Here is a 26,680-nt window from a genome sequence, read left to right on the forward strand (position 1 = left end):
AAAATCCCAAGAACTAAGAAAAAGTTGGCAGGCATGGTCACAGGAAGTCCTGGCCTATTTGTTTTATTTCACTCATTTCCCACCTAAATGGTCGGGCACAGAAGCAGCCTCAGTTTACACATCCCCAGACTGGGCTTCCAGATTTGTTCTTTTCCCAGTGGAATTTACTTTCCTATAGAAACAGTGTTAAATTTGGCGGTTGGTGTCTCAGGCCAGCCGGTAAGACATTTTGGCATCCAGGGCACCTGGGTGGCTCATTCAGTTGAGTGTCTGGCTCTCGATTTTGGCTCAGGTCATGATCTCGTGGTTCATGGGTTTGAGGCCCGCGTGGGGCTCTGTGCTGACAGTGTGGAGCCTGCTTAGGATTCTCTCTCTCTCTCTGCCCCTCCCCTACTCACGTGCTCTCTTTCTCAGTCTCTCTCAAAAAATAAACATTAAAACAAGTTTTTTAAAAAGAAAGAAATTTTGCAACCCATATGTAGTTAAAACACTTCGCGTTTGCAATGAAAAGTATAGAAAACAAAAATGCAGCAACATTGGCAGTTCAGAGAGGAAGACAATAGAAACGAGGAAACTAATGAAAAATGTAAAACATCCACCATGCTGTAAGTAAATTATACCTCGAATATTTGAACATGGAAGTTATTCCCATTTTTAATGGTAAACAGTGCTAACAATTGATACAGCCCTGTATCTACTTTTGTACTCTTTTCAATTGTTTTTAAACGTTTATTTGTTATTGAAAGACAGACAGAGACAGAGCGTGAGCAGGGGAGGGGCAGAGAGAGAGGGAGACACAGCATCAGAAGCAGGTTCCCAGGGTCCGAGCTGCCAGCACAGAGCCCGACGCGGGGCTCAAACTCACAAACCACGAGATCATGACCTCAGCCGAAGTCGGACGCTTGACTGACTGAGCCACCCAGGCGCCCCAACTTTTGTACTTTTTTCAAATTATTTTCCTTTTGATTTTGTAATTAAACATGTATGCAGACAACACAGGAAATCCTGATGACACATTCCTGTCAAAGGAATTGCACGGCAAAAAAAAAAAAAAAAAAAAATCACAAAGTCAAAGGACAAATGACCAACAAGGAAATACATTTGACAAATAAGAATTAATATCCACAGCATCCAAAAACCCCTAAAAATTAATAAGAAAAACATTTTTCAATCTCAACGCGAAATAGTCAAAGGATATGAGTAGACCGTCTTGAGAAGAGGAAATATTAGTGATCCGTAAACATAGGTAATACCCAGAGAAAGGAAAACTCAAATAATAGTAAGATACTAATTTCATCTGGTACCTGTGTTCAAAAATAAGAGAGGGACGCCTGGGTGGCTCAGTCAGTTAAGTGTCCGACTCTTGATTTCAGCTCAGGTCATGATCTCTGAACAGAGAGCTTTCTGTCTCTCCCCCACTCATGCTGTCTCTGTCTCTCTCAAGATAAATAAATAAACTAAAAAAAAAAAAAAAAAGAAGAGAAAGCAATGTCCCCTCCCCCCCCCCCCCCCCCCCCGCAGTGCTCGCAAGGATTAGGGGAGAGAGCTTCCCCACTTTGTTCATGGGAACAGGAATGACTACAACCATTTCGGGAGGCCATCTGGCAGGACCTACTGAAACTCTACGGTATCGATACCCATTTTAATATCAGTATCCATGAAAGTATTAAAATACACCTACCCTTTGACTGAGCAGTCTCCCTTCCTGGAAACCATACTATAAAAGGAGGGTGTCTCTGGCCACACTTTTTGCCAACAAAGAAGTAGGATAAAAGGCAATTTGCAGACAAATGTATTCAGTACGAGTCCAGTTTTGTAAAGCATACAACGGTTTTGTAAAACATCACCTCGAATATGTAAGAACATGGTGAAAAGTGTGGCTGTTGGCCTGGGCGGGGTGGGAGCTTAACTCGAAGAACCCAAGCCTCGATGACGCTGATTATGACGATTTTATTGTGCACAAAGATCACTTTGTGATTGAATTCTTCTAAGGAGCTGATTAGTGTGGATGTGAACGGTGTGCAGGTTACAGGGCCCGGAGGCTTCATGGTCACCCCCAAAGGGGCACATGTGGACAGATGTGCAGGGAGACCACTGACTGCCTGTTTGCAGAAGGGCCGTGGGGTGTGGGCTGGCACCGCCTCCCTGGCTAGAAGACCTGTTGTCCTACATCCAGGTCCCTGTTCCTGTCCCTCTTCTCCCAGAGTCCCCTGGGAGTCGTCCCTGCTGGTTCCTTTCCAGGGTTTAAGGCTCTGCAAAGGCCACGAGAGGCTCCAGGGGACCCTCCCTCCAGGGGCTGCAGGCACACCAGGTAGGGAGCTGATGCCTCCGCGTCTCTCCTCATCACCCCCTGTCCTGTTTCCCCGACCCGCTCGTGACCGCTCTACCGGGATCTGCTGTCGTATCCAGGGCTGGGCCCAGCCCCGACAGGATGAGGACAGAACCTGGGCACCAAAGTCCTCACCCTACTCAAAATCTGAAAGCCTGGAAGCTGGGGGGGGAGGGCCCACGTTCTTCCATCACGGGCGGACACGGCAGGTGCAGGAAGCAGCAGGGACGGGGCACGGTGAACACAGTTGTTTCAGTGAAGACAGGAGGAGTTTGCTTCTTTTTTGTCTGTTTATTATTTTTGCGTTTTTATTTACGTTTTATGTATTTTTATCTCATTGCAACGCCAGTACAGGTAACCTTCACTGTAATATTAGTTTCCGGTGTACTGACAGTGATGGAACACTTTCTTTCTTTTTTTTTTTTTTTTTAACATTTATTTGTTATTAAGAGACAGAGCGTCAACAGGGGAGGGGCGGAGAGAGAGCAAGACACAGAATCGGAAGCGGGCTCCGGGCTCTGAGCTGTCGGCACAGAGCTCCATGTGGGGCTCGAACTCACGGACCTCGAGATCATGAGCTGAGCCGAGGTCAGACACCCAACGGACCGAGCCACCAGGCGCCCCTGATGGAACACTTTCATATGTGGCCCTGTGCTCTTCTCACGTGCTCTCTTTAATCCCCATCATGCATTTCCCCCTCCCACCCCCCCACCTCAGTTTTTTCTCTACAGTGAAGAGTCTGCTTCTTGGTTCGTTCCTCTCTTCTTTCTGCCCCCTGCCCCCCACCTGCTTCGCTCATTTGTAAGGAGTCAGCTTCTTGCTCTCTTTCTCATTCCCCCTTGGCAGGTGGAGCCCGGCCGCCCGCATGGCTCCGCTGAGTGCAGGAGGGACGCCTGGGTGGCAGTCACTGGAGGCACAATATTCTGGGGTGACATTGGTGACCGAAATTAATTCCCCAGCCTGGACTCTTAAAACTCATGATGCATATCTAAACGAGAGACTCCTGCAGCCTCTGACCTTGAAGTGAAAACCCAGAACAGCTAGAATGACTCACCCTTCAGAGTCTCCAGCCTGGAAGCAAACAGTGAGAGGCCTTTGAAAGACCCTGAAAGTATCTTCAAATAAAAATGTCTCCTTCTCTGTGTGTCAGCCGTGTGGCTCATCAGCCACTTTTCCTGGAGCTGTGGGGTTGCGGACAGCGGTCCCCCTGACCAGCCACCTCCATCACGCTCCATGAAGGGCTCGCAAGGATGGACCCCAGGCTGAATGAGTGACAAGCGGGACTCTCCTTCTAAAGGCAGGTCACACCCTCTGGAACGAGACCGCACCACTGAGTTCGAGTTCAGCCACAACCGTGATGCTCTGGGCCTCGGTTTTGTCGACTGAAAATGGGCCCAGTAAGCACGCTTCCATGAGTCACCTCCTGCGAAGCACTCAGCCCCAGAGCGTTCCAGGAGCCATTCTTGTTTCTTCACCGGGAGCGTACTTTGCCCACTCATTCGCGGCCGCAGGTACTGGATGTGTGTGGCTAGGACGCCCTTGTCATTGCAGGATGTTCCATGGACAGCATCGTGCTCAAGCTAGGCAGCGTGACAGGGCAGGCAGGGAGGTGACCCCCCGCATCGTGGTTTCAGGATATGGCAGTCTGGGGGGAATGCGGTCAAGGTGATGACCGTGGAGGACGTGGCTTACACAGAGATATTATATGGATATGCTTTTGTCCTTCTGCAAACGCGTAATACCACAAACGTGTCCACCTTTGGATACAACTTGTGTTCAGTTGGCATGACTCACAAGCCCTACAATCTTCTTCCTCCTCCTCCTCTTCCTCTTCGGTGTTGCCTCTGTCTTAGGTCATCAGTAGCCTTATGCCCTCTGCCACCGAGCTTCTTTCTGTGGCTCTGATTATCTGCCTGCAATAATGCGTAACACAATCGGGTGAATGGTGATCCTAAGTGTAAAATCAACAGGTTCTTTTACGTTAAAAAAATTATACAAATTCTTGAACCTATGTGGGTGTTGTTTCCAGGCACTTTTCTCGATAAAGAACTAATGAGATGAATGGAAATTGATAGAAAGTAAGTAATCGATGGAATAAATACTGGTTTTACTATAACCCAAGTTCCTTTATTAAAAACAAGAAAAAAGGCTGTAGAATAACGTTCAAAAGTAAAATATTAATAAATGAATGCATGATGTTTGGTTGGATCCCAGATTTAGAAAAATACAAGAACAAAAAACAAGAGCAGCAAACCCCAGCCCCAAAGGACATTATCAGCACAAATAGAAAAATGTGACTACGGACCATCTATTTAGGTAATGGCATTATTTCAGTGTTAACTTTCCTGAGTGTGGCAATTAATTGATTTTTTTTAAGAGACAGATGCCAAAGTATTCGATGGTGAGGTGTCATGATGTCTGAAATTAACTCTCAGATTGTCCATCAGAAAAAGTACTTATGTGAGCATATGTGTGAGAGTGTGTGCGTAAGTGTGCGTGTGTGTGTGTGTAATTTTTGCCTGTGGACATAGGCATGTGTGTGTCACATACCGATGGATCTGGAACAAGCTTGGAAAAACATTAACAATTGGTTAATCTAGGTGAAGGATATGTAGACATTCATCCGATTATTTTTGCAACTTTTCTGTAGGTTGAATATTTCATAATAAAAGGCTGAAGAGAGGCTAAGGAATTTTTTAAATGACGTGGTAAGAGTATATTTCCATTTAAAAAAGGCCACGTCTCTAACCTTTCAAAATCAACTGGTGGGTAAACATCACTTTGTATATTTGAATTCCTTTGTTTCCAGTGGAATATTTTCTCCTTCTTTTCAAAATATGGGTCCCAGTTTACTAAACTGGATATATTTTGTGCTTGGATTTAAAGTGTACCGTCCCCTAGTGCTTTTGTATAAACTTATTTGCGAATGAAATCTTAACTTTGGGGATAAAACCTCAGCATGTCCGACTCAGACCCTTGGGCATCTCAAGGACAAATTCCGGTAAGTTCTGTCATCCCCTTCTGAGGAGCCAATGCGCTCCCACAGCCCAGGAGGACTTCCAATATTCTACACACATGCTGAGGGGCACCCAGCGGCGACACGTTTTGGCCTCATAGACAACACTGGGCCACAGGGACTGTGGAGAAGGATCTCTGGTCCTGGTACAAACACAGGTTAAGAAGACTTCTCCCTTCCACGTGCATCACTTAGGATTCTTTGCCGCATGTGACGGAAACCTTGGTCAAAACTGGAGTAAGCAAGGACAGGAAAGGAATGGCTCCATTGCTGCAAAAAAGGAGGAGGACAGGCAGGTTCCATTGCTCACAGCGCAAGGACTCCCTGTGGTTCTGCCTTCCCTGGAGCTCCATTCCCAGGTCCTTGGCCAAGCATACCAATATGGCGGCCCAGGCCCTGGGGATCCATGGAGGAGCCTGAAGAGCTGTTTCCCAGGGGTTCTGGGAGAGGCCGCCCTGGGTCTCAGGGCGTCACGTGCCCACCTCTGATCCATGAGGGAGGGGGCCGTTGAATAAAAAACACAGCCGTGAAAATGCCCTGAGCAGATGAAACCACTTTGGTCATACAAACAAAGCTTAATTTAGATTATTTTGCAAGACTGACTGGACCTGGGTCAGTCCTTTGCTTGCGCCTCTGGAAGTCACAAGCAAAACTTGAACTGTTTCCCAAGGTTGGTATGAGGTAACCACTGACCAATTCCCTATGACTTAAGAAAATTCTAGCATTAGGACCAAACCCTGGAAGAACACACAGCCACTGCCTTCTCACCATATGAGCTGCTTTATAAGAATCCACCCCCGAGCCTCACGCTACCTTCCGGTTTGAGTGCTCCCGGTTTGCAAACTTCCTTTTTGGTGTGTGCATGATAAACTTTTACTAATTGCTACCACGGTGATTCACTGGTTTTACTTCTGTTATTTCTGAACCTTTGACAAAGTGAACGCTCTCGCTCCCGGATGCCGTGTTCGCTGGAGGAAACGGACGCACACAGTCACCCACTCCACCATCCAGTGTGCTGAGGTCAGGACCCAACAGTCCCCAAGTGTCGGCCAGCAGAAGTGGGGTGCATGACATTGGAGTCCCGTGCCTCCCCAGAAATCATCCAGATGACTTAATGGAACATACGACCTGGGATAGAGAAGGAAGGGAGTTCAAGGAGGAAAAAGAAACATCTTACTGTTCTTTCTCATCTGAAACATTGTCAATCTGCAATAATCCAGATGCCCTCTGGGTGGATAGAGGACCCTCTTTGTTGAAGAGCCTCATCTGGCTTAGAGTTGGAACAGGAGATCTGTTGGAACCTCTTTCAGTGTGGACACATTGCAATAGAAATTCACTAACATTTCTGGTGTCCCACCCTGATCCCTACCTCCTGTGTCCTCCAGGAGCTCCTGATGGATGTTGTCTGGCTGGAACAATAGGTTTCTGGCACGGAAAAGTCTAAGCAGGGGCCCAGGGACGACTGCCCTCAACTCTGTCAACTGCATTCCCTGAGAGATCCCAGCAGTATGCTGGCTGCACTTGGGATGCAGGGAAGGGGGCTTGGGGGGTGTCCAAGGTCAGTTCCTCCCAAGTCCACCCTGAGACTAGGGTCTGAGTCCAAGGAATGTACTAGGCGCTGTTCCCATCAAGCCCTGATAAGGAGCACAAGTAACACAGAAGAGAAGCAAGCCAACGTGGGGTGTTTTACTGAAGTTATTGCCATGGACAGTGCTGAATCAACCCCGTTGGTCTTGAGATGGGTGGAAAGTGGACAACACACCTTAGCCTTGTCCCACCAGAGGGTCAAAGAGTCCAGGACCTTAATTTACCAACTTCTGTGGGTTCATGAGTTCAAGGTTATGCCTGGGGTCTTCAACTCCCTGCCACTTTGCATCAATCCTATGTGGGGGTCAGGCCCATAGGGTCCTCAGATGGACTGGTGTGGATGCTTCTGTAAGAACCCACCAGGGCACATGGCTTCGGTGACTGCCCGGGAGTAGGGAGGGCTGACGCAGCTGCAGGAGATGTCTTGTTAGGTGCTTGTCGGAAATAGTCTAACAGTCCCCCCACGAAGGGCTCATGCCCCAGGGCTGCCTTTCAGGTCCCCTGAGGGGGCGGGAACACCTGCTCTCACAGGCTCAGATGTCACATAATTCACAAGGAGCCAAATGAGATTAGAAACTGTAGGAGAGGGCAGGACGCAGGGCTACCGAGTACTGTAGCCACCTGGCCGTCTCAGCGGGGACATGGCGACCCTGCCCAGCGTTGGTCCCGAAGAGGTTCAGCCCACACATGGTGGAGAGATCGAACGGCCAAGCTGAGTGAAATCTAGAACATGTTCGCTTTCTTGCTCGACAGGGTTGCTGAGGTAGCAGCCACAAGGGGAAAGAGGTGCTAAAGGCAATACGTTCTTACACAATCGGGGCACCAAACCCAGTCTGGTAAAAGAACTTGGGGCCAAGAAGAAGGAGGTCTGGGTGTCTCTCTATTTACCGTCAAAGTACACAGAGCGGAATACTAGAGCCCTCTAGACAGACAACTGAGTTTAAAGCTCACCTCTTGTACTCACCATGGATCTTTGGGCAAAGGATATTCATCGTCTCTGAGCTTCTATTTTCTCATGTGAAAACTCAGGATGACACAGCTTATCTTGCAGATTTGTCCTGGGGGTTACACGGGATGGCGCGAGGCACTCACGTTACGGGGACTCGGTCGCGGAGGTATCGGCTGGCTCGGCCCTGCTGTCACTAGATGGGCGCCTCGTCACAGGTTTTATAACCGCGTTACATGTCAATGACCCTGTTATTTCTGTAAGAAGGCCAGGGGAGAGGAAGAACAAAGAGGAAAAAATAGACACTCACAAGGGAAGAAACTTAAATCCCCCAGGGAGACAGTCGACTCTGGGCAAGCTATTAATACAGGAAAGCTCTCAACGTATGTGGAGCGTGTCCATTTTCTTGGCGTGAATTCAATTTGGTGTCCTCTCTAGTGGAATGCTAAGTGGACGGGGTGGGAGAGGCATAGAAAGGCCAAGAAAAAGCTTTTATGGATGAACCCCTTCCCACTTACCCAGAAAGACCTGAGGAACCGTCGGGGCCTGAATCAACAAGCCAGCTCAGCAGCTCTCCACGTGAACATCTTTGGCTGCGGCCACAAAAATCTTGACTTTGTGCTCAAAATAGAGCACTGATTCAGAAGGCTTCCTGATAAGAGACCAAAATGAAACAGTAAATTGTACTGTCACAGAAGACAAGGGAGGGTTTTAAAGCTCTATTTTGGGGGCCCCTTCTCTCTTCCCTCTGCAGGCTGAAGTCATTATCTGCAGTGTGGGCCTGTGGGCTCCCAGCCCGCGTTCCGGCGGTTCTGGGGGGGACAGGAGCTTACTCACGTGGTGGGAAAGACTGATTGCTTGGTGTGCTTGTTGTTCATGAGGGCTCAGTGGCTGAAGACCTTTATTGTTGTTGCCATGTAAGACCTTCAGTCATTAGGCAAGCTGCGGGCTCTGGAATAATCTATTTCGGGACACTTGATACAGAATGGAGTTATGTGACAGCCCCACTGTCACACCCAGAAATTGGAATTTGGAGGCGAAAGTAATGAGCCGGTAGTAAGTTTCCTTGAAAACTAGCCTTTGTTGATAGGACACAAAGGCTTCGCCTTTGCGAACAGCACAGTAGAGAAATCTGCCTCTTGCCACATATCCCTGCGGGTCTGTTTCTGTCACAGTGGGATGGAGCTGACTGTCCTGCAGCCTTAGAATGTCCCCAGAGACAAGATCCCCAGGCCACCTTCCCCATGGGGTGCTTGTCAAATACAGCCATGCCGATGTGGCGCCCGGGGTGGCTCAGTCAGTTAAGCATCTGACTTCGGCTCAGGCCATGATCTCAAGGTTTACGAGTTCGGGCCCCTCATTGGGCTCTGGGCTGACAGTGCAGAGCCTGGAACCTGCTTGGGTTTCTGTGTCTCCCTCTCTCTCTCTTTCTCTGCCCCTTCCCTCCTCTCGCTCTGTCTCTCTGACTCAATAATAAAATAAACATTAATTTTTTTTTTTAATACAGCCATGCCCACATAATCAGGTCATTTCGTACTCCCAGCACATTTTTAAAACTTTTTCATTTTGACGTCATTTCACATGTGCAGAAATTTGCAAGAGAAGTAAAAACGCCCCCCCCCAAATGCCCTCCACCCAGATCCCCCGGATGTTAGCATTTCACCACACCTGCCATACTATGTGCTGTAGACGCAGAGCATTTCTCCTGGGCCACTTGAGACGGAGTTGTAGCTACCGTCCCCTCTATTCTGAAATGTTCCCGTGTGTCCTGCCTGGAGGCATTCTTTTACACAAGTACACACACACGCAATGACAAAACCAGAAACTTGACACGGACGTACTAATTTCACAGAATATCCAGGCCTTCTTCAAATGTCACCAGTTGTCCCAGCAATGTCCTTTAGAGGAAAGGACAAAGGAATCCTGGTCCAGGATCACACACTGCATCCAGTTGCTGGTTCTCTTCGGGCCCCTTTAATCCGGAACAGCCCCGCAGGTTGTCCTGAGATCAATATTTTTAAGGAATACAAGCCGGTTACTTTGGAAAACGTCTCTCCCTTTGGACCGAAGGAATGAATTACCCAGAACGTCGACTTCCGGCAACGATCAGAGTAACGATGGATTCGGATCATCATCGGCGGACGCCAGAACGTGCAGGTGACGGTTCGACAGACTTAGCACGTTCACGCTGGCCGCGAGCTTCACCCCAAGAGCCAGCGCTCCTGGGTTACCAGGGGAGGAAGACCAACGTCAGGGCGGGGAAGCCTGGCCTGCCCGCCTGAACTAGGCCACGGGACGGAATCGGGATGCGCTGACTTCAGGCACCTGCTGATGCGACGGGCTGAGAAAACAGGGCACTTGACTTCGGTCGGGTTCCCGCCTGGAACGCAGAACCTGGATGTGTTCGTGACCACCCAGGTGAGCGCAGCAGAGCGTGAGCCCGGCGTGAGGCCACGTAAGGCTGCGGGCCCTTCCCGGATGAGGGGCGCTCTCGCCCTGGGGCCCCACTCACCCCATGAGCTGGGCAGAACCCACCGGAGCTCCAGGCTCAAGAGGGGCCTTCCCGGGCTCCCCCTGCCTGCACGGGGCCCCCTTCCTCTAAACTCAGGAGGAACTCGCCAGCCCACCTATTTCCCAACAATCCTCGGCTTGGACTCCCTGTTTCATATCCTCCTTTTCCCACGGCATCCTGGAGCCCATGAAACACTTACGGTTTAATTAGCACCGTCAGGGCCAGCGTCATCCATGACCCTGACTCAGCTTCCCCCGTGGAGCTGCGCGACTCCCCACCACATCCTTCCTTCTGTTTTCTCTCCACTGTGTTAAGAAAGAGCGTGCTCTGTTGGCTGAGTGTTAAGGGTTTCTCCCGAGCGAGCCATTGCTCAGGTACTGACTGCTTGCTCCCTCCTCACCGGCAGCTCCGACCCCTGGCTCAGCCTGGTGGGGATGCTTGGGGTCATGGTGGGGGGGGGGGCTCATTTCACAGAGCAGGGGGCGCTACTGGGCTCAGGGGAGGGCGGTTGATGGTCCCAGCCCTCCTGGAATATACTCGGGGAGGGGAGCAAGCTGCAGGTTAGCAGGCAGAGGGAGGTGAAAAGTTATTTGGGGGGTGGGCATGCAGGGTGCCGTGGAGCCCCCCGCGGAGATGCCCTGGGGGCAGCTGGCTGTTTGCACCTAGAGCTCAGAAGGGAGACCGGGCGGTGGGCAGAGGGTGAGGGAGAGCGCTGCTGGTGGACGTCACACGGGAGCAGGTGCAGGATGAGAAGAGCCCTCCCAGGAAGACGAGGTCCTGCAGAAACTGTCCCTGTAAGGACGCCCGGCACCTCATTCCCTTTCTGTGTTGTTTTCCACGGGGCTTTCCAACCATGACCCAAGGGACATGGGGCTTGAGTTGAGCTGAGAGCTCGTAACGTGACCTCCTGAGCTCAGCTACGACGTTCGAGAGCCCCAACTTGGTTTTGAAAGCTCCTTCCCCTGCGTCTGGTTGACTGCTGCTCCTTACTCACGTTCAGAGAATCCGGGACGGGCGTTGTGGTCACGTGGAGTTTTGGAGACGGAAATAGGACTCTCCGGCTCCCTCACCTGCTCCTCTCCGTTCCCCGTCGTCTCCAGGCCCACGTCTGGTCCACCCGCCACGCACCAGCCACAAAAAAATACGCAGACACAGGCCGTCAGCGCCTCATGTCAGAGGTCTGAGGGCGGGCACGGTCCCCCTCCCCCACCCCCGGTCTTCTTCTTTGTCGTTTATGCCACCTCCCCCCCGACCCCTTACTAGTCCCCGTTAGCCAACGGGCCGTTTTAGGGTGGTCCGGCAGGAATATAAACATCCAGAGAATTTTCTGCAACAACAAGAAGAGATAATATGTCTAAAGCCAGCAGGCTAGTTGTGTTTAGGAAAATCACCATGGGATTTAAGATGAGGCCTTGATGTAATGCAATTGGTGGTTTATGAAAATTCCTTCAGACGAACCTCGGCCTTATAAACACGACCACATTCCTTGCTGGTGAATAACAGGCAGGGCCCAGTGGGATCATTTTTAAGTGTTCCATTTCAGCCTTTCACTTTCTACCTCTTATGGGGGGAGGGGGCCAGGGCAGGAGGGGGACTTCACAGTCACTGCTTTCTGTGGATGCCGTTTAAGGCTATAAGTAATAAAAGGGAAAATCCAGAAATAATTTGGGAAATTAGTCATCTGTCTTCAAACTGTGCTCAGTTACAGGGTGGTGTTCCATGTAATGTCCTTATGGATCTGAAAAAAAAAAAAGTGGGAGTCTGGAAGGGTTAATAATCACTTGTATAAGGGTCAGAAAGGTCCAGATTCATGTCCAGAAATAAGGGGGGCGGGGGGGAGAAAGTTCCCATTTGTGCAACTGTCAGAATAATTCCCATGATGGAAAATTATGTTCTGGGAACTGGGAAAACATCTTGACTTTCTCTACGGTTACTAGTTTTATGATGCTAAATGCCAATAATTATGCTGTACTAGATGATGTTTAACGTGGCTTATTTAAAAACAGGAATACACAATCTATTGAAAGCATTTCCCAGTGCACACCTACACAAACGTTGCTAATATCCACTAATAAGTGCCTCTCTGATTTTTTCAAAGTGTCTAAAGGAGAATTAAAACGGGAAAAAAGTAGTCTCCAAATGTTTCTTATTTCTTTGCCAACAACTATCATGATCAGTTTAAGACAGTGAATTTTCTCTTTGATGTTCTGTTAGAAGGTACCTCTTTTTTAAAAAAAGTTTTTAATGTTTATTTTTGAGAAGGGCGGGGGGCAGAGAGAGAGGGAGACACAGAATCCAAAGCCGGCTCCAGGCTCCGAGCTGTCAGCACAGAGCCCGACGTGGGGCTTGAACCTATGAACCGTGAGATCGTGACCTGAGCCGAAGTTGGACGCTTAACCGACTGAGCCACCCAGGCGCCCCTAGAATGTACCTCTGAAAATAATAGGGGCTCTGGGAGGATGGGATGGGAAACCTGCTTCAGAAAAGAAAAGACAAAAAGTCTCTGGAGTCCTAAGGAATCGGCATGGTCAACCCTGGAGAAACCTCGGGCTTAGTTAACAGGCCACGTCAGATTTTCCTGCAAACCTCCCGGCCTCTGACGCCGTGCTCCTCAGGCAGTCAAATAGCATTTGGCATCGATGGAAAGTTCTTTTTGTCTGAGGACAGGAGCTCAGAGAGAGTCTGCAGTTGGACCGAAGGGGCTGCTGAGGTTTTAAAGACTAACAATGTGCCGTAGGGAGCGGCTACTGCACGGACAGGCAGACACCGGGGCTGCAGAAACACATCTGTGTGGGTAAGGTGCTTCTGGTCACAAGGTAGGGAACACTCAAAAGCAGTTTAAACCAGTTGAAGAAGCTCACGCTAGTGCGTGCTCATAAATCACCAAGGCTCGGGGCGCCTGGGTGGCTCAGTCGGTTAAGCGTCCGACTTCAGCTCAGGTCACGATATCGCGGTCCGTGAGTTCGAGCCCCACGTCAGGCTCTGGGCTGACGGCTCAGAGCCTGGAGCCTGCTTTGGATTCTGTGTCTCCCTCTCTCTCTGCCCCTCCCCCGTTCATGCTCTGTCTCTCTCTGTCTCAAAAAAAAAAAAAAAAATGTTAAAAAAAAAATCACCAAGTCTCTGGTTAAAACGCAGACGCCCGCCCAGCAGGTCTGAGTGGGTCCCGGATCCCAAATTTCTAAAGAGTTCCAGACGGTGTGGACACCTGCCGGCCTACGGGCCACCCTTGGAGCAGCGACAGTTTAAAATCCAAAATCCCAATTGTCTTGTACCCCGAGAGGTCTGGAGACTGGACGTTCCCGGGGTGGTTTCCAGGCTTCGTGCCGAGCCCAGACCCACCTCATCGCTCCCTCCCGCCACCCTCCGTGGGGGTTTCTCCCTTCTCGGTGGCAAGTGTCACATCCACACACAGCACCTTCATTGTTGTCAGAGACCAGTTTTCCCTTCTTCTGCCTCCAGCTGACTTCCCCGTGGCCCCGATCGCATTACACCCACATCCTACCTTCAAGAGAGGCTGGAAAAGCATCTCCTCGGCATGGGCACCTGTACGTGGAAGGCAGCCTCTGGCAGCAGAGCCGTGGGCATAGGAGGGGTCGCAGTTGGGTCCCGGACACGCAAGAAGGAAAATCAAAGTCACGTAAAGCATATTTGACGGGTCTTCTAAATTCTCAAGTTGGTCAACATACAGTGGTAGTTTTGGCTTCAGGAGTAGAACCCGGGGATCCATCACTTATGTGTGACACCCGCGCTCATCCCAACAAGTGCCCTCCTTAGTGCCCGTCCCCCGTGTACCCCACCCCCACCAACCCTCAGTTTATTCTCTGCACTTAAGAGTCTCTTATGGTTTGGTTCCCTCTCTGTTTTTATCTTATTTTTGAGATTAAAAAAATTTTTTTTCCTTAACCTTTATTCATTTTTGAGAGACAGAGACAGTGTGAGCTGGGGTGGGGCGGAGAGAGAGGGAGACACAGAATCTGAAACAGGCTCCAGCCTCTGAGCCGTCAGCACAGAGCCCGACGCGGGGCTCGAACTCACAGACCGTGAGATCGTGACCTGAGCCGAAGTTGGACGCTTAACTGACTGAGCCACCCAGGCGCCCCCTTTTTTTTTTTTTTCAGATTTTTAAGAACAGGTGTGCTTTTACCTAGGCAACTGTATTATATATACTGTTACCTAGCAGTTGGAGATGGGCTGCTAACATCTTCTCTCTGATAACCACCAGCGTGTGGTTGAATCTCTTGAGATCTGACACTCTCACCTGAACCAAGAAATGATGCTCCCCTCCTCTCTAAATGCGATTAGAGTAAGTCGATTTTCTGTTAAATTATCTAGCTAACATTTTACTTGAAAGAGGGGCACATTTGGGGGAATGTGCCACTCTTGAAACATTGGACTGGCAAATGTAACCTGGCAAAGTGACAGCAAATATTCCAACTCCTCGCAATAATAGTAGGGTTTTCCTATGGGATATCCTATATATATCCTATCCTATATTTAGGACACTTAGGTCAGATTCCATGACAACTCAAGTTCGTCCTGTGTTACTAACTGTTACATAAAGAGGATGAAGACCATTAATTAACATTAAAATAATTCCACAATTTTGGCACAGGTCTAACCTGTGAACAAAGACATAAAGCAGGAAGAATTTGGTGCCACAGGAAAATGGAGCTAATTTTTCTATAACAGCAAATGTGAATTTCTTTCTTGCGGTTTCACCTCTCACTTGGTTAGGTCTTCATAGAAGAACTTTCGATCTGTGATCTCATTTTCCCCTTATGTAAAAAAAAAAAAATCTTAGTTTTGCTTCTTTCTACAAAATTATTAACCCCATTTCCCCAACTACAGAAGCTAATCTCCTTTGCCTAAAGTCAGTTAACCAGGAAGGAGAGATCCCAAAGTCTCCCGTCCTGGAACCTAAGTTATTTACAGCCAACCACCAAGGACTCCTAACTAATGATAGCATCTTTCTCTCTATTTAAAATTTCTCTCTATTAGAGGATTTGCAGATCCTCCACACAATAATTTTCTACAGCCAGATCTACGCTGTGGCATTTAAAAAAAAAATTTTTTTTAATGTCTATTTATTTTTGAGAGAGAGACAGAGAGCGAGCAGGGGAAGGACAGAGAGAGAGAGAGGGAGACACAGAATCCAAAGCAGGCTCCAGGCTCTGAGCCGTCAGCACAGAGCCCGACGCGGGGCTCGAACCCACGAACCGCGAGATCATGACCTGAGCCGAAGTCAGATGCTCAACCGACTGAGCCACCCAGGCGCCCCGAGGCTGTGGCACATTTGATAGTATATTGTATTAGTAACAAATATTCTCCACATGCCAGTATGTAAGAGTAAGTAGCATCTACTTTTTACATGGGAAAAGCAGTATGATTTGGAGATATGTATCATGAAACAGAGTCCATTTGAAAAGAATTTTATCAAGCTCATCGCACCCAAGAAAGAATAGCTAGAGGCAGATTCTGTTCGGAGAGCAGGTGACATTTCCTGGGAAAACTTGCATCATCACCTCTAATTCTGCTCTCTAGAGATAACCATTATCCACACTTGCCATGTACATCCTTCTGGTTTTTTCCTGTGCATGATTTTATATATATGGCCGTTTCTCGTTCCATAAAAACGGTGTTAAACTGTATATACTGCTTTGTACCCTGTGTATTTCATGTAGAGGTACACCGTTAACATTTTCCCATGTCAATAAATATTCTTCTATGGCTTAAAAAAAATCTTATTTTTTCTTAAGGTAGACTTGTGTAAGTATACCTGTCAGGAGCAAACAGCAGCCAGAGTGACTCTAAAATATTATTTCCTAAAGAAAAACAATTACATGATGATATTTTTGTAGTTGAAAGCATGGTGTCCTTTAAGGTATTACTTTGGGGGACCGCGTATTATTCAAACGGTACTGAAATCGCTGGAAATAGGTTGAGTTTCTCTTTGGCGAGTCCACTGATACCGTTTTGTGGCCAATGTCTAGAACTGCAATCACGAACCAAGATGATTTCATTTTGTTTGCAAATGCTTTGCAAAATAAAATTATATTTGTCCTAACTTTTGAAAGTGTCTACGAAATAAAATAACAGAGCATGTATTAGTTTTCCGGCTTTATTGAAGCATCAGCCATAAATAAAAGTGTATGTTTTAGAAATGTGCAATGTGCTGATTTGATGGTGCCCCTTCTTCCAACCTCTGACCATCCTCCAACCTCTCTTCCCACTGAACCCTTTGGAACCACGTTTTCTCAGGCATCCTCTGCTTCCAGGACCACCTGGTCAACGTGCATGTGTGGGCCTCCTGCTCCTCCTTCTAGGCTTCTGCTTTGACCTCAGTGATGGGGCTCAGGAGCCCATGGGCCACTTCTTCCTCCATTTGGCCAAAGAAAAGCTCAGGGCACCCGGCATCTCTTGAAGATGCAAAACCAGCATGGCAGTCGTGCCCTCTTCCAGGATGCACCAAAGTGGTCCCAGGATGAGTGGAGTAAAACCTTGGACGCCAGGGAAGCTGCCACGGCCCTAGAGAAAACTGAACCAGACCCCTTTGGATCTGCACACCCAGGGGTCTGCCCGCACAGACCCCCACGTCTGTGACTTCAGAGAACTGCTTTCTGGATAAGGAGGTGAAACTCATCAAGAAGATGGGTGCCACCTGACTCACCTCCACGGGCTGGTGGCCCCCAGGCTGGGCTGGTGGAGTATCTCTTGGAAAGGCTCAGCCTTGAGCATATGTAGGAGCCTCTGATCCTTGAAGTCCCCTCTGGCATCCCCCTGGTGTCAAGGCTCCTTGACACCTCTCCCTGTAGCCACTGGCAGCTTTTTGACCACCCCGGAGTCCTCTCCCAAGCTGTGGACCAAATGAACCAATAAAGCTTTTTCCAGTAAAAAAAAAAAAAAAAAGGACAAAAACCCGCATATAAGTGGATCCGTGCAGTTCAAACCCATGTTGTTCAAAGGCCAACCGTACTTATTTCCAGTTGGACCACTTGCCTATTGGTGGAAAAATTAAGGCAGAGTCTCAAAATTCACTTTATAACACAATTAAGCTCTTAGACCCTGATAATGATGGAAGGTTTGGCATAGAGAATAACGGCTTTCATAGGTGATGTCTCCATCATAACTGCAGGCTGAGCTATCCCGAGGATTCCAAGAGAGGCCCACGGGATTGCCGATGGGGGATGCCATTTCCATGAGCACGTTGTCGGCACTTTCCATCAAAGCATGATTCTTCAGGCTAATAAACCAGTAAATAATGTCCTAATGAAAGTTCTCCTAAAGACAGAGATCGTGAAGGTAAAGAAAACCCCGAAGCTTCTAACTGTACGAAATTATACCTAATCGTCTGCTGAGGGCTTCATAAAATTCACGCCTAAGCTTTCTGTTTACTATTTTTAACTGTACATTACCTGAAATACATTTCATTAACTGGCCTCTTCTCTTCTAGCTGATCGCGTTAAGTAGCCCGGGTGCAGGTGTTTAATGGCTGGTTCAGACCATTTTGCTGTTTACCAGGAGCACTTAACGTCTGAGTGAGTCTTTTCAAGGCTCTCCTGCGCTCTCTTCCCCCGTGCGCACCAACGCCCCCCAGTTAATCCCCCCCGACGCTCAGAAGCAGCCATCCACCGTGTCGCTTTCTTCCCGTGCTCACCTGTTTCCCTCTTTCGAGCCCAATTACCAGCTCTCCACGAAGACTCAAAGGGCCCTTGTATAGTGACAGCACTTCAGCCTCGGGGAGAAATGACAGCCGACCTCCTAATAGAGCCAGAAGAGAAAAACCGCACGGAGAAAATTGCAAGGACTTTCTCACAGTATCACCTGGGCTTTGAGCACCTGCTCCGGGGCGGGCACAATCCCAGCTCAATAGCCACGCCCCCGATAAGCCACGTGTCCGTTGTCCACTGCTGTCCACTGCCGTATCCGGTGACTTAATGATCAACAGCCATTGAGTGGTTCTTGCTCCTGCAATCTGGGCAGGGCTGGCTGGGGACAGCTTTTCCCTCCTCTGCATTACATGGTGGGGGGACAGCTTGAGTGGGGGCCGGAAGACCCGCTTCCAAGATGGCCTGTGGGTGCCGGCTTTCGGCTGAGAGTTCTGCCACGGCTGTCTGTCCACCTCAGCCCTCCTCTGGCGGCCTCCCCTGTGGCTGTAGGGTGGGCTTCTCGCAGCACAGTGGTCTTGGGGTATACGACTACGGACTTCCCTCAGAGCCCCACGTGAAGCTGCCGGGATTTTTTAAGCCTTAGGCTTGGCAAAGCATCACTACCCTCTCTTGGTTAAGGTGAATCACAAGGGCACCAGATTCCCCAGGGGGAAGCTACATAATGGTATAAATACCAGGAGGTGTGACGGTTTCAGACTACCACACCATCTGAATCACCAAGAAAAGGTGATTCAGGCCCACAGGCTACCAGAAAAGGCAGGTTTATGTGTATTATAGTTGGATATTTTTTCAACCAAAATACATGAAAATTTTCTTTAATGTTTATTTAGTTTTGAGAGAGATATATGGAGCGTGAGCAGGGGAGGCGCAGAGAGAGAGGGAGACACAGAATCGGAAGCAGGCTCTAGGCTCCGAGCCGTCAGCACAGAGCCCCACGGTGGGGGCTCGAACTCATGAACCGTGAGATCATGACCTGAGCCGAAGTCAGACGCTCAACCAGCTGAGCCACCCAGGCACCCCCCCAAATGCTTACATTATTAAATAGAATTTACTGTTTCGGGGGCCACATTTTCAGGACCTTTGTGGCTGAATGGAATAACTCTGCTCTTACTGACTCTGGACGTGAGACATCGCTGTATGCTTCACCCCATGTGTACAGTTTGAGATTTGTACCTTTTGGTTGATTGGCAAATGAGCACAAGTTTCAGTGGAGAGGACCCCCGGCTTGGCCCACCCAGTATCAGGGCCAGACACGGCCTCGGTGGACAGCAGAGAAGGCTAGTGGGCCAACTACTGGAAGGAAGGAGGCCCCAGCACTTCATGTGCTAAGCTCGATAATGCAGGTGGTGTTGGGAAAGACCAATCGGACCAAACTGAGGGTTGCAAGGCAATAAAAGAGGAAGGTGGGGCACCTGGGCGGCTCAGTCGGTTAAGCGTCTGACTTCAGCTCAGGTCCTGATCTCACCGTTCGTGAGTTTGAGCCCCACATCGGGCTCTGTGCTGACAGCTCAGAGCCTGGGGCCTGCTTAGGATTCTGTGTCTCCCTCTCTCTCTGCCCCTCCCCCGCTCACATTCTGTCTCTCTCTCTCGAAAATAAACATTAAAAAAAATTTTTTTTAAATAAAAGAGGAAGGAGACAAAGTGGGCAGCTGAGTAGAAGCAGCTGACTGTTGCTCTGCAGGATAGAAGAAAAAAGAAAGCTATGGATCTTCTTGTCAAATCGAAAGAGCTACACTACTTTTCCTTGAAGGAAGGGTTTGAGCTTCACGCAAGAAGGCTGATAAGAATTCTTGTGTAAGGGCGCTGAAGCTGTATGTTGAAGGAAAGGCCTGGGCGTTTTATTGCCCTGTGTCCCCAAAGGAGATGCCCCCCACCCCTCACTGAATGACACACTAAGGAGTCAGACGGTGGTGTATTTCACCTGCGAGTATCTTGGGCCTCCGAGAGAATTTGTGCTTTCCAAAATTTTCGGGCCCTTCTTTCCTAGGATGCTCAGTGGACATTACATTATGGGCGCCATATTTTTGCCTCCTCCAGTTCCACTAATTCCATGGGCCAAACTGGCAAACATAGTTGGGCAAAGATTTCGTACTGTTTCCAGGTTTGAAGCCCTGACCAAGTGGATAAACTTCTACTGTATGTATGTTAAAATGTTAGGGTAGCCAGGACAGTTCCCTCGCTTACAGGGAGACTGAGCCAGAGGAGGAGAATGTTTGAAATAGGGACCATCACCGGGAAGTCCACGCGAGGGGAGCACCTCCAGGGGTCGGCCTAGGAGGGATGAATATAAAGAAACAAATCACGGAAGAAGCATGGGAGTGAATTAATTTTGGGGGGTGTGGGATGTGGGGAGATAGCATCGCTGCCTTAGGCATCCTTCTCTGTAAGGCTGGGTCCTTTTGCTCGCCTTCTCCTGATGGAGCCACGAGTCTCTTGTGGATGAGGACCAGTAGGCAGAGAAGCTTCTGGAAGGACTGGCTCTGCTAAGGACCGGCTAAACCTTGACTGATACGTCCTTCAAAAATACAAACGACATCTTAGAGATGATTTACCTTCAGCAGAACTGCGTTACACGAAGCACTAAAGAAATTCTCCAACCCGAGGAGAAATGTCACGACTACAATCCAAAAATGATTTCCTCCAGAAAATAGAGCAGAGGAAACACTCTGGGAAGAGGGAATGACTTCATTTTATGAGGTCAAATAACCTTGATACAAAACTAAACAAAGGCATTGCAAGAAAATTACCGACATCAACATCCCTCATGAGCACAGACATAAAAATCCTTCACAAGAATATCAGCACACCAGACCCGGACGTTTATAAACAGGATGACACATTTTGACTATGTAGTGTTATCTCAGAAACTTAAGGGTGGTTTAATGTGTTTTTTTTTGTTTGTTTGTTTAAATCAACCCGTGTGTTTTACCACATTAATAGGAAAAAAGCAAAAAACAATATAATCAATCTCAGTAGCTGCAGAGAAAGCATTTAGCAACATTCAACAGTCATTGGTGGTGAAAACTCTTCGCAAACAGGGAATCTGTCGAGGTTGAGTTGTAGAAGGAGGGAAACCAAACCTATCCCATAGCAGATGTAACGTTTCTGGAATTCACAATTTACCTAAGCGTGAAGCAGGGTGGGGGGAGGCCTGACAGAGTCCCAGAGCCTGTGACCCCGGGACATCTGAGTTTCCCAGCAATCTTGAGGCAGACCATGGCTTTCATGTATAAGCTCACAGGCCCACAACCCTCCGGAGGGATTTCCAGCCTGTTCCCAGAACATGCTTGGCTAATGTTTGTAGAACTCGTGGAAGTTCAGTGTGAGGAGGATGGCTATGATTAGAAACTGGAACCTTTGAGGTCGAGGTAGCAGAGTGATTTAACCCAGGCAAGAGTTGAGGAGTGGCCTCATAAGGCTTTTCACCGTGGGAGAGGAGCCCAAAGGGGACACTCTGAAGACGAATGGGCTGAAAGGGCACAAGGGGTTGGGTAGTACTTCTCCAAACGGTAAGTGTCTCCTGAAACCCTGGTTCGAGAGCCACATGCCCCGTCCCACTGGGCACATCCGCATTGTGAGGTGAGACGATGGCTCCTGTTGGATGGTTGTTACCAGCTAAGTCTGAGAAGCATCGATGTGAAGATACACCAAAAAATACTTACGGCCGCAAGGCTCTCAGAAAGTTTTTAGAACAGCTAAGCACGTTTAGTTATTCTACTGTTACTTACACTATTTGTCTTTGATTTTGATAAATACCCTTTTTGAAGGACAATTTCCACGCATTCTTAGTGTCCTGAAGTGTTCCTTAAAAAAAAATCACGGGCACCTGGGTGGCTCAGTCGGTTGAGCCTCTGACTCTTGATTTCGGCTCAGGTCATGATCTCACAGCTCATGAGTTCAAGTCCCACATTGGGCTCTGCGCTGTTGGAGGGGAGCCTGCTTGGGATTCTCTCTCTCTCTCTCTCTCACTCTCTCTCTCTCTCTCTCTCTCTCTCTCCCTCTCTTTCCCTGTGCCTCTCTCCCCTGCTCACACACACTCTCTCTCTCTAAAATAAAAAGCAAAATGGGCACCTGGGCAGCTCAGTTGGTTAAGCATCCAACTTTGGCTCAGGTCACGATCTCACAGTTTGTGAGTTCAAGCCCCACGTCAGGCTCTTGTGCTGACAGTTCAGAGCTTGGAACCCACTTTGGATTCTGTGTCTCCCTTTCTCTCTGCTCTTCCCCTGCTCATGCTCTGTCTCTCTCTCTCTCAAAAATAAATAAACATCAAAAAAATTAAAAATAAATAAATAAAATAAAAAACAAAACAAAAAAAAATCAGGATGTTGAATTTTGCAAAATTCTCTTGGTTTCCATAGATATGATCATATTTTTTAAAAATTTTGTGTTAAATTAATACAATAAATTCACTTGTAGAAATTACCAAGGCTGAACCATCCTAAAATACACTTGCTTTAAAAAAAAAAAAAAAGGATCTTCCTTTTTTCTTAAATGTGTATTTATTTTTTTTGAGAGAATGAGAGAGAGAGACCATGAGCAGGGGAGGGGCAGAGAGAGAGGGAGAGAGAATCCCACCTCAGGGCTGTATCTCACGAACCATGAGATCCTGACCTGAGCTGAAATCAAGAGCCTGACGCTTAACCAACCGGGCCACCCAGGAGCCCCCAAATACACTTACTTGATGGTGGTTTGCTATATTTTTAATAAATAATACATATTTAAGATCTTTGCACCCCTGGCCATAAAGTTGGATCATCTGATGGTTAATTTCCTGTGCTATCCTTCTCAGGTTACGGAAGCTACAGTGGAAACAAAAATCCCCAAACTGTTGTCTGCACAAACATAAGAAAAATTCGAGTAATAGGTTTTTCTAGAACACGTGCCTCAACCGTGTGGGAGCAGGTGTGGGACCCTTCCCGTCTCTCTGCTTCCGGGTCTGACCGAGTTCGTCTCTGGGTTCGGGAACTGTGACAGCCAATGGCCGAGAGGAGGGCGGTGGCTTGGCCGGCAACTCCTTCTTATCACCCAGGAGCCCTGAGGCAGTATTTCTACCCACAGACTTCACGAGCTAAAAGATGACATCTACCACCCGATTGCTTTCATTAAGGCAAAACGAATAAATTCTCCCCTTTTATTAATCATAGCTGAGCACACAAAACTCGGTAGCAGCAGACACGATAACTCACAGCAGTAAACGCAAATAAAAGCAGCATCAGGCTGGCGAGGTCCCAGGCTCGTGAAAAGAAACAGGCCATTTCAGTGAGCCTCTGTGGCCTTATTATTTGTAAATGTTTGGTTTCTATTAAGCTGCGGGAAGCATCGCAAATAACTCACAGAAGGGTTCAGATCACCATCGTGGCACTGTGAAAAGTCGAAAGCCGCCACGTCGGGGAGATTTGGCAATTCTGTTCTTTTAAAAACATAACCTACGCGTGAGGGAGCCGGTCGGCTTCGCAGGAGAACACCCTCCAGTTCCAGCAGGATCGACACTGCTTTGGGCCACCGTGGCTACTTGAATAAGTGACGTTTGCACAGGCTGGGTTCTCAAGGTGCGGCTACAGGTGCCCGACGGGGTCCCCTCGTCCCACACGGCTCCAGCTGTTGGCTGGTCACCCCTTCGCTGTTCCCACGGACTCCACGAGCAAACCATACCCGTCCCCACGGACCCTGACTCGCGCAGCGCTGACCATCTCCTGCAGCAGGAGAGCTCGGTCCACCGCCTCTGACTGAACCTCCGATACCCCTCAGCTACCGTGATGATGGTCACGACCGACATGACGGCAGGTGTTTCTAGAGGCGCAGTTTTGAAACTGGGCAGAGTTTAAGGGGGGCGAATGTACATCCTTACTCCCTCCTCCTCTGAAGCTGAGCCTTCCCCAGGGCCAGCCATCCCCCTGATTGCTTAGTTGGAAGGACTCAACTGCATTGCTCACAACGAGATTTCCAAAGACGGGAAAGGCAAGTTTACGTGAATGTTTTTACAGCTATGTTTGTTAACTGGAGCCTCCAGGGTGATGGCCATTATTGTGAGCAGTGCATCCCAAAGCAAGCAGTCACCTCTGTCTAGTCAGACACTGCTGTGTCTGTCCCCAAAATGCTCACCCCAGAAAAAGAGTATTTTAGGGGCGCCTGGGTGGCTCAGTCGGTTGAGTGCCCGACTTCGGCTCAGGTCATGATCTCACAGTTCGTGAGTTCGAGCCCCACGTCGGGCTCTGAGCTGACAGCTCTGAGCCTGGAACCTGCTTTCGATTCTGCGTCTCTGTCTCTCTCTCTGCCCCTTCCCCGCTCATGCTCTGTCTCTCTCTGTCTCTCAAAAATGAATAAACATTAAAAAAAAATTAAAAAAAATGCTTTGAACTGCCATTATAATTTCTCATCGGACCTATTGATTATTTAGAAGTATAATTCTCATTTCAAATATACAGGAAGTTTTTTAGCCTTCCCTTTGTTACAGATTTCTAGCAAATGGGACTGCGATTGGAGAACACGTTCTATAATTACACAATTCTTGAAAATGTGGGGAGACTCATTTTAAGGTCAGCATGTGGGCAATTTTTGTGACTGTTCCGCGTGTGCTTACAAATATTGTATATTCTGGCACGGCTGGATACGGCGTTTTGCTGTATTCTAATGATCTTAAGGTGTATGCTTTGCACAGTTTAATTTCTTGAAAATTAAGAGGCATTTTGTAACCAGAGAGGGGCACGCGACCCTCCGTGATAGTGCTGTCATGGCCTGTGTGTATACATGAACACACGTGTAACTTCCAACAGGCAGATCACGTAAGGGCCGTGTGAGGACGAAATGAGCATCCATAGTCACCTCCAGATAGGAGGTAGCACCAGGGTCTTAGAGATGGCATCACGGGGTGGACAGTAATGGAGCTCTCTCTCAGGAACACCATAACCCCAACCCTCCTGACGTCACTGAGGATCCTAATGTGTGAAGAAACGTGAATATTGATGGCTCCTGGTCTTACGTAGAGTCCAAACAAAAGAAGCCTCGAAGGTGTTTAGAAATACCTCACACAGGTTATTTCTCTTATGTTTTCTGTTTCACGTATGCATAAGGACGACGTGATTAAATATGAAAGAACGTTCTCAGGAAGTGTGGAATCACAATTCTAAGTAATGAGGAATCATTGTGCCACAGTTGACATTATTTTCTTTTTAGCGGCCCGTCAACTAACGGTATGTCACAGTCGGTGGGTTCTCAGATTCCAGGAAATATGGCGTACAGGCCTGTCAGGTCAAGGTCACGATCAGATCTTCCCCTTCTGAATTTTCCGGTGGTCACGATTTGGCGAATTGTGTAATAAAATCCCCCACTGTGATTGTGAATTTTTGTAATTCGCTTACGTTTCGCTTTACCTATTCTGAGGCTACGTTGTAACTCACGCAGGTGAATTCAGTCTTCTGTCATTCTGCAGTGACTTCCGCTGCCTCGAATAGAGCTTTTCTTCTTAAAGTACACCTTGTCTGGGGTGGGCTGTACCCACCTGATTTTGTTCAGCCCTAGCTGGCCCTTTTCTCATTCTTGATTCCATGCCTTCTGTACCCGTGTGTTTGCAGGACCTTTTTCTGTCGTCCCACCTGTTCTGTGATTTTTCCTTCCTTTCTTACCTGATGTGTATTGACCGAGAACATTTTGTATTCTAGTTTTCTCTCTGTTGGTTGCAAAGTTACACATCATTTTCTATTCTTTGGATAGAATGAACGGTTCTTACAAAATGACACAATGCTTGGCTGCCTTACCTGAGTCCAACACAAATGGATACTCTGTCTCAATTGGACTCTTCTCCGGGCCAGCGCTGGGACCTCGGAGCACTTACCCCGCCCGCTCCTACCTCTGGCATCACTGGGCTCTTAAGTTTTTCACGAAGTGCTTCAGGAAGTCAGTGTTATTTTAGATTTAACGCTTTGACCTCCCATCCGGCTTGTCCTTCACCTGAAATGCGCTCTACAGAGGGCAGGCTTCTTGGCAGCCGATTCTCTTAACGGGAAATGTCTTCACGGGGTGTAGGGTTCCCTGTTGTCACTTCTGTTTTCCCATCCCAGTGAAGCAGACTTTGCCACGGATTCTGCCTCCGTTTTTGCTGTGGGCTCGTCAGCTGGCGGGATCCCCGCATCCCCACTGTGGGGAGAGCCATGGGACAACGGTTCTCGGCTGCCCGCACTCTTCGGGGACCAGCTTGGTTGAAGATACCCCCGGGCCCCAGGTCCGAGCTCTTCCGGAGGGCAGGCCACCTTCACCGACTGATCGATGCAGGGGAGTAAAGCCCGGCCTGATCCCTCCCGCTCAGGCAGCTCCAAAGGGCCATCCTGTGCTGGAGAGAGCTAGAGCAGCTCACGCCTTTGCTGGGACCACTGTCACCCTATCTCCCCCCCGCTGCCGAGCCCTGCTTCCTGAGCTCCGTCCCCCGGGGGCTGATCTCAAGAGCTCCTCTAACCCCCCCACGTGCCATTCTCCTTCTCAGAGGCTGCTCACCAGGGACCCCAATTTGTGACAGTGGGTATCAGGATTGGGCCCCAAGATGGGACCTAGGAGGGAGTCTCCCGCTGGATCACGTCCTGGCTGGCCAGCAACGAAGCCCGCGTCACCAGGGCAGGTGGGCACAGACAGG

At 48.7% G+C, this 26,680-nt stretch overlaps 1 long non-coding RNA gene across 2 annotated transcripts; it reads right to left on the reverse strand.

Moving 5' to 3' along the window:
• Positions 1-1,563: 1,563 nt before the first annotated feature.
• On the reverse strand, positions 1,564-11,175 carry LOC131492166 (uncharacterized). Of its 2 annotated transcripts, none has more exons than XR_009251909.1 (5): positions 9,720-11,175; positions 8,397-8,530; positions 7,897-8,135; positions 6,159-6,473; positions 1,564-4,242 (listed from the first exon to the last, which is right to left on the reverse strand). It is a non-coding gene; the product is annotated as an uncharacterized LOC131492166 (long non-coding RNA). The 2 variants fall into 2 exon arrangements; XR_009251908.1 differs by having other exon boundaries at positions 9,547-11,175.
• Positions 11,176-26,680: the final 15,505 nt, after the last annotated feature.

This window comes from Neofelis nebulosa, chromosome 12 (assembly GCF_028018385.1).
Source record: "Neofelis nebulosa isolate mNeoNeb1 chromosome 12, mNeoNeb1.pri, whole genome shotgun sequence".
Classification (NCBI taxonomy): domain Eukaryota; kingdom Metazoa; phylum Chordata; class Mammalia; order Carnivora; family Felidae; genus Neofelis; species Neofelis nebulosa.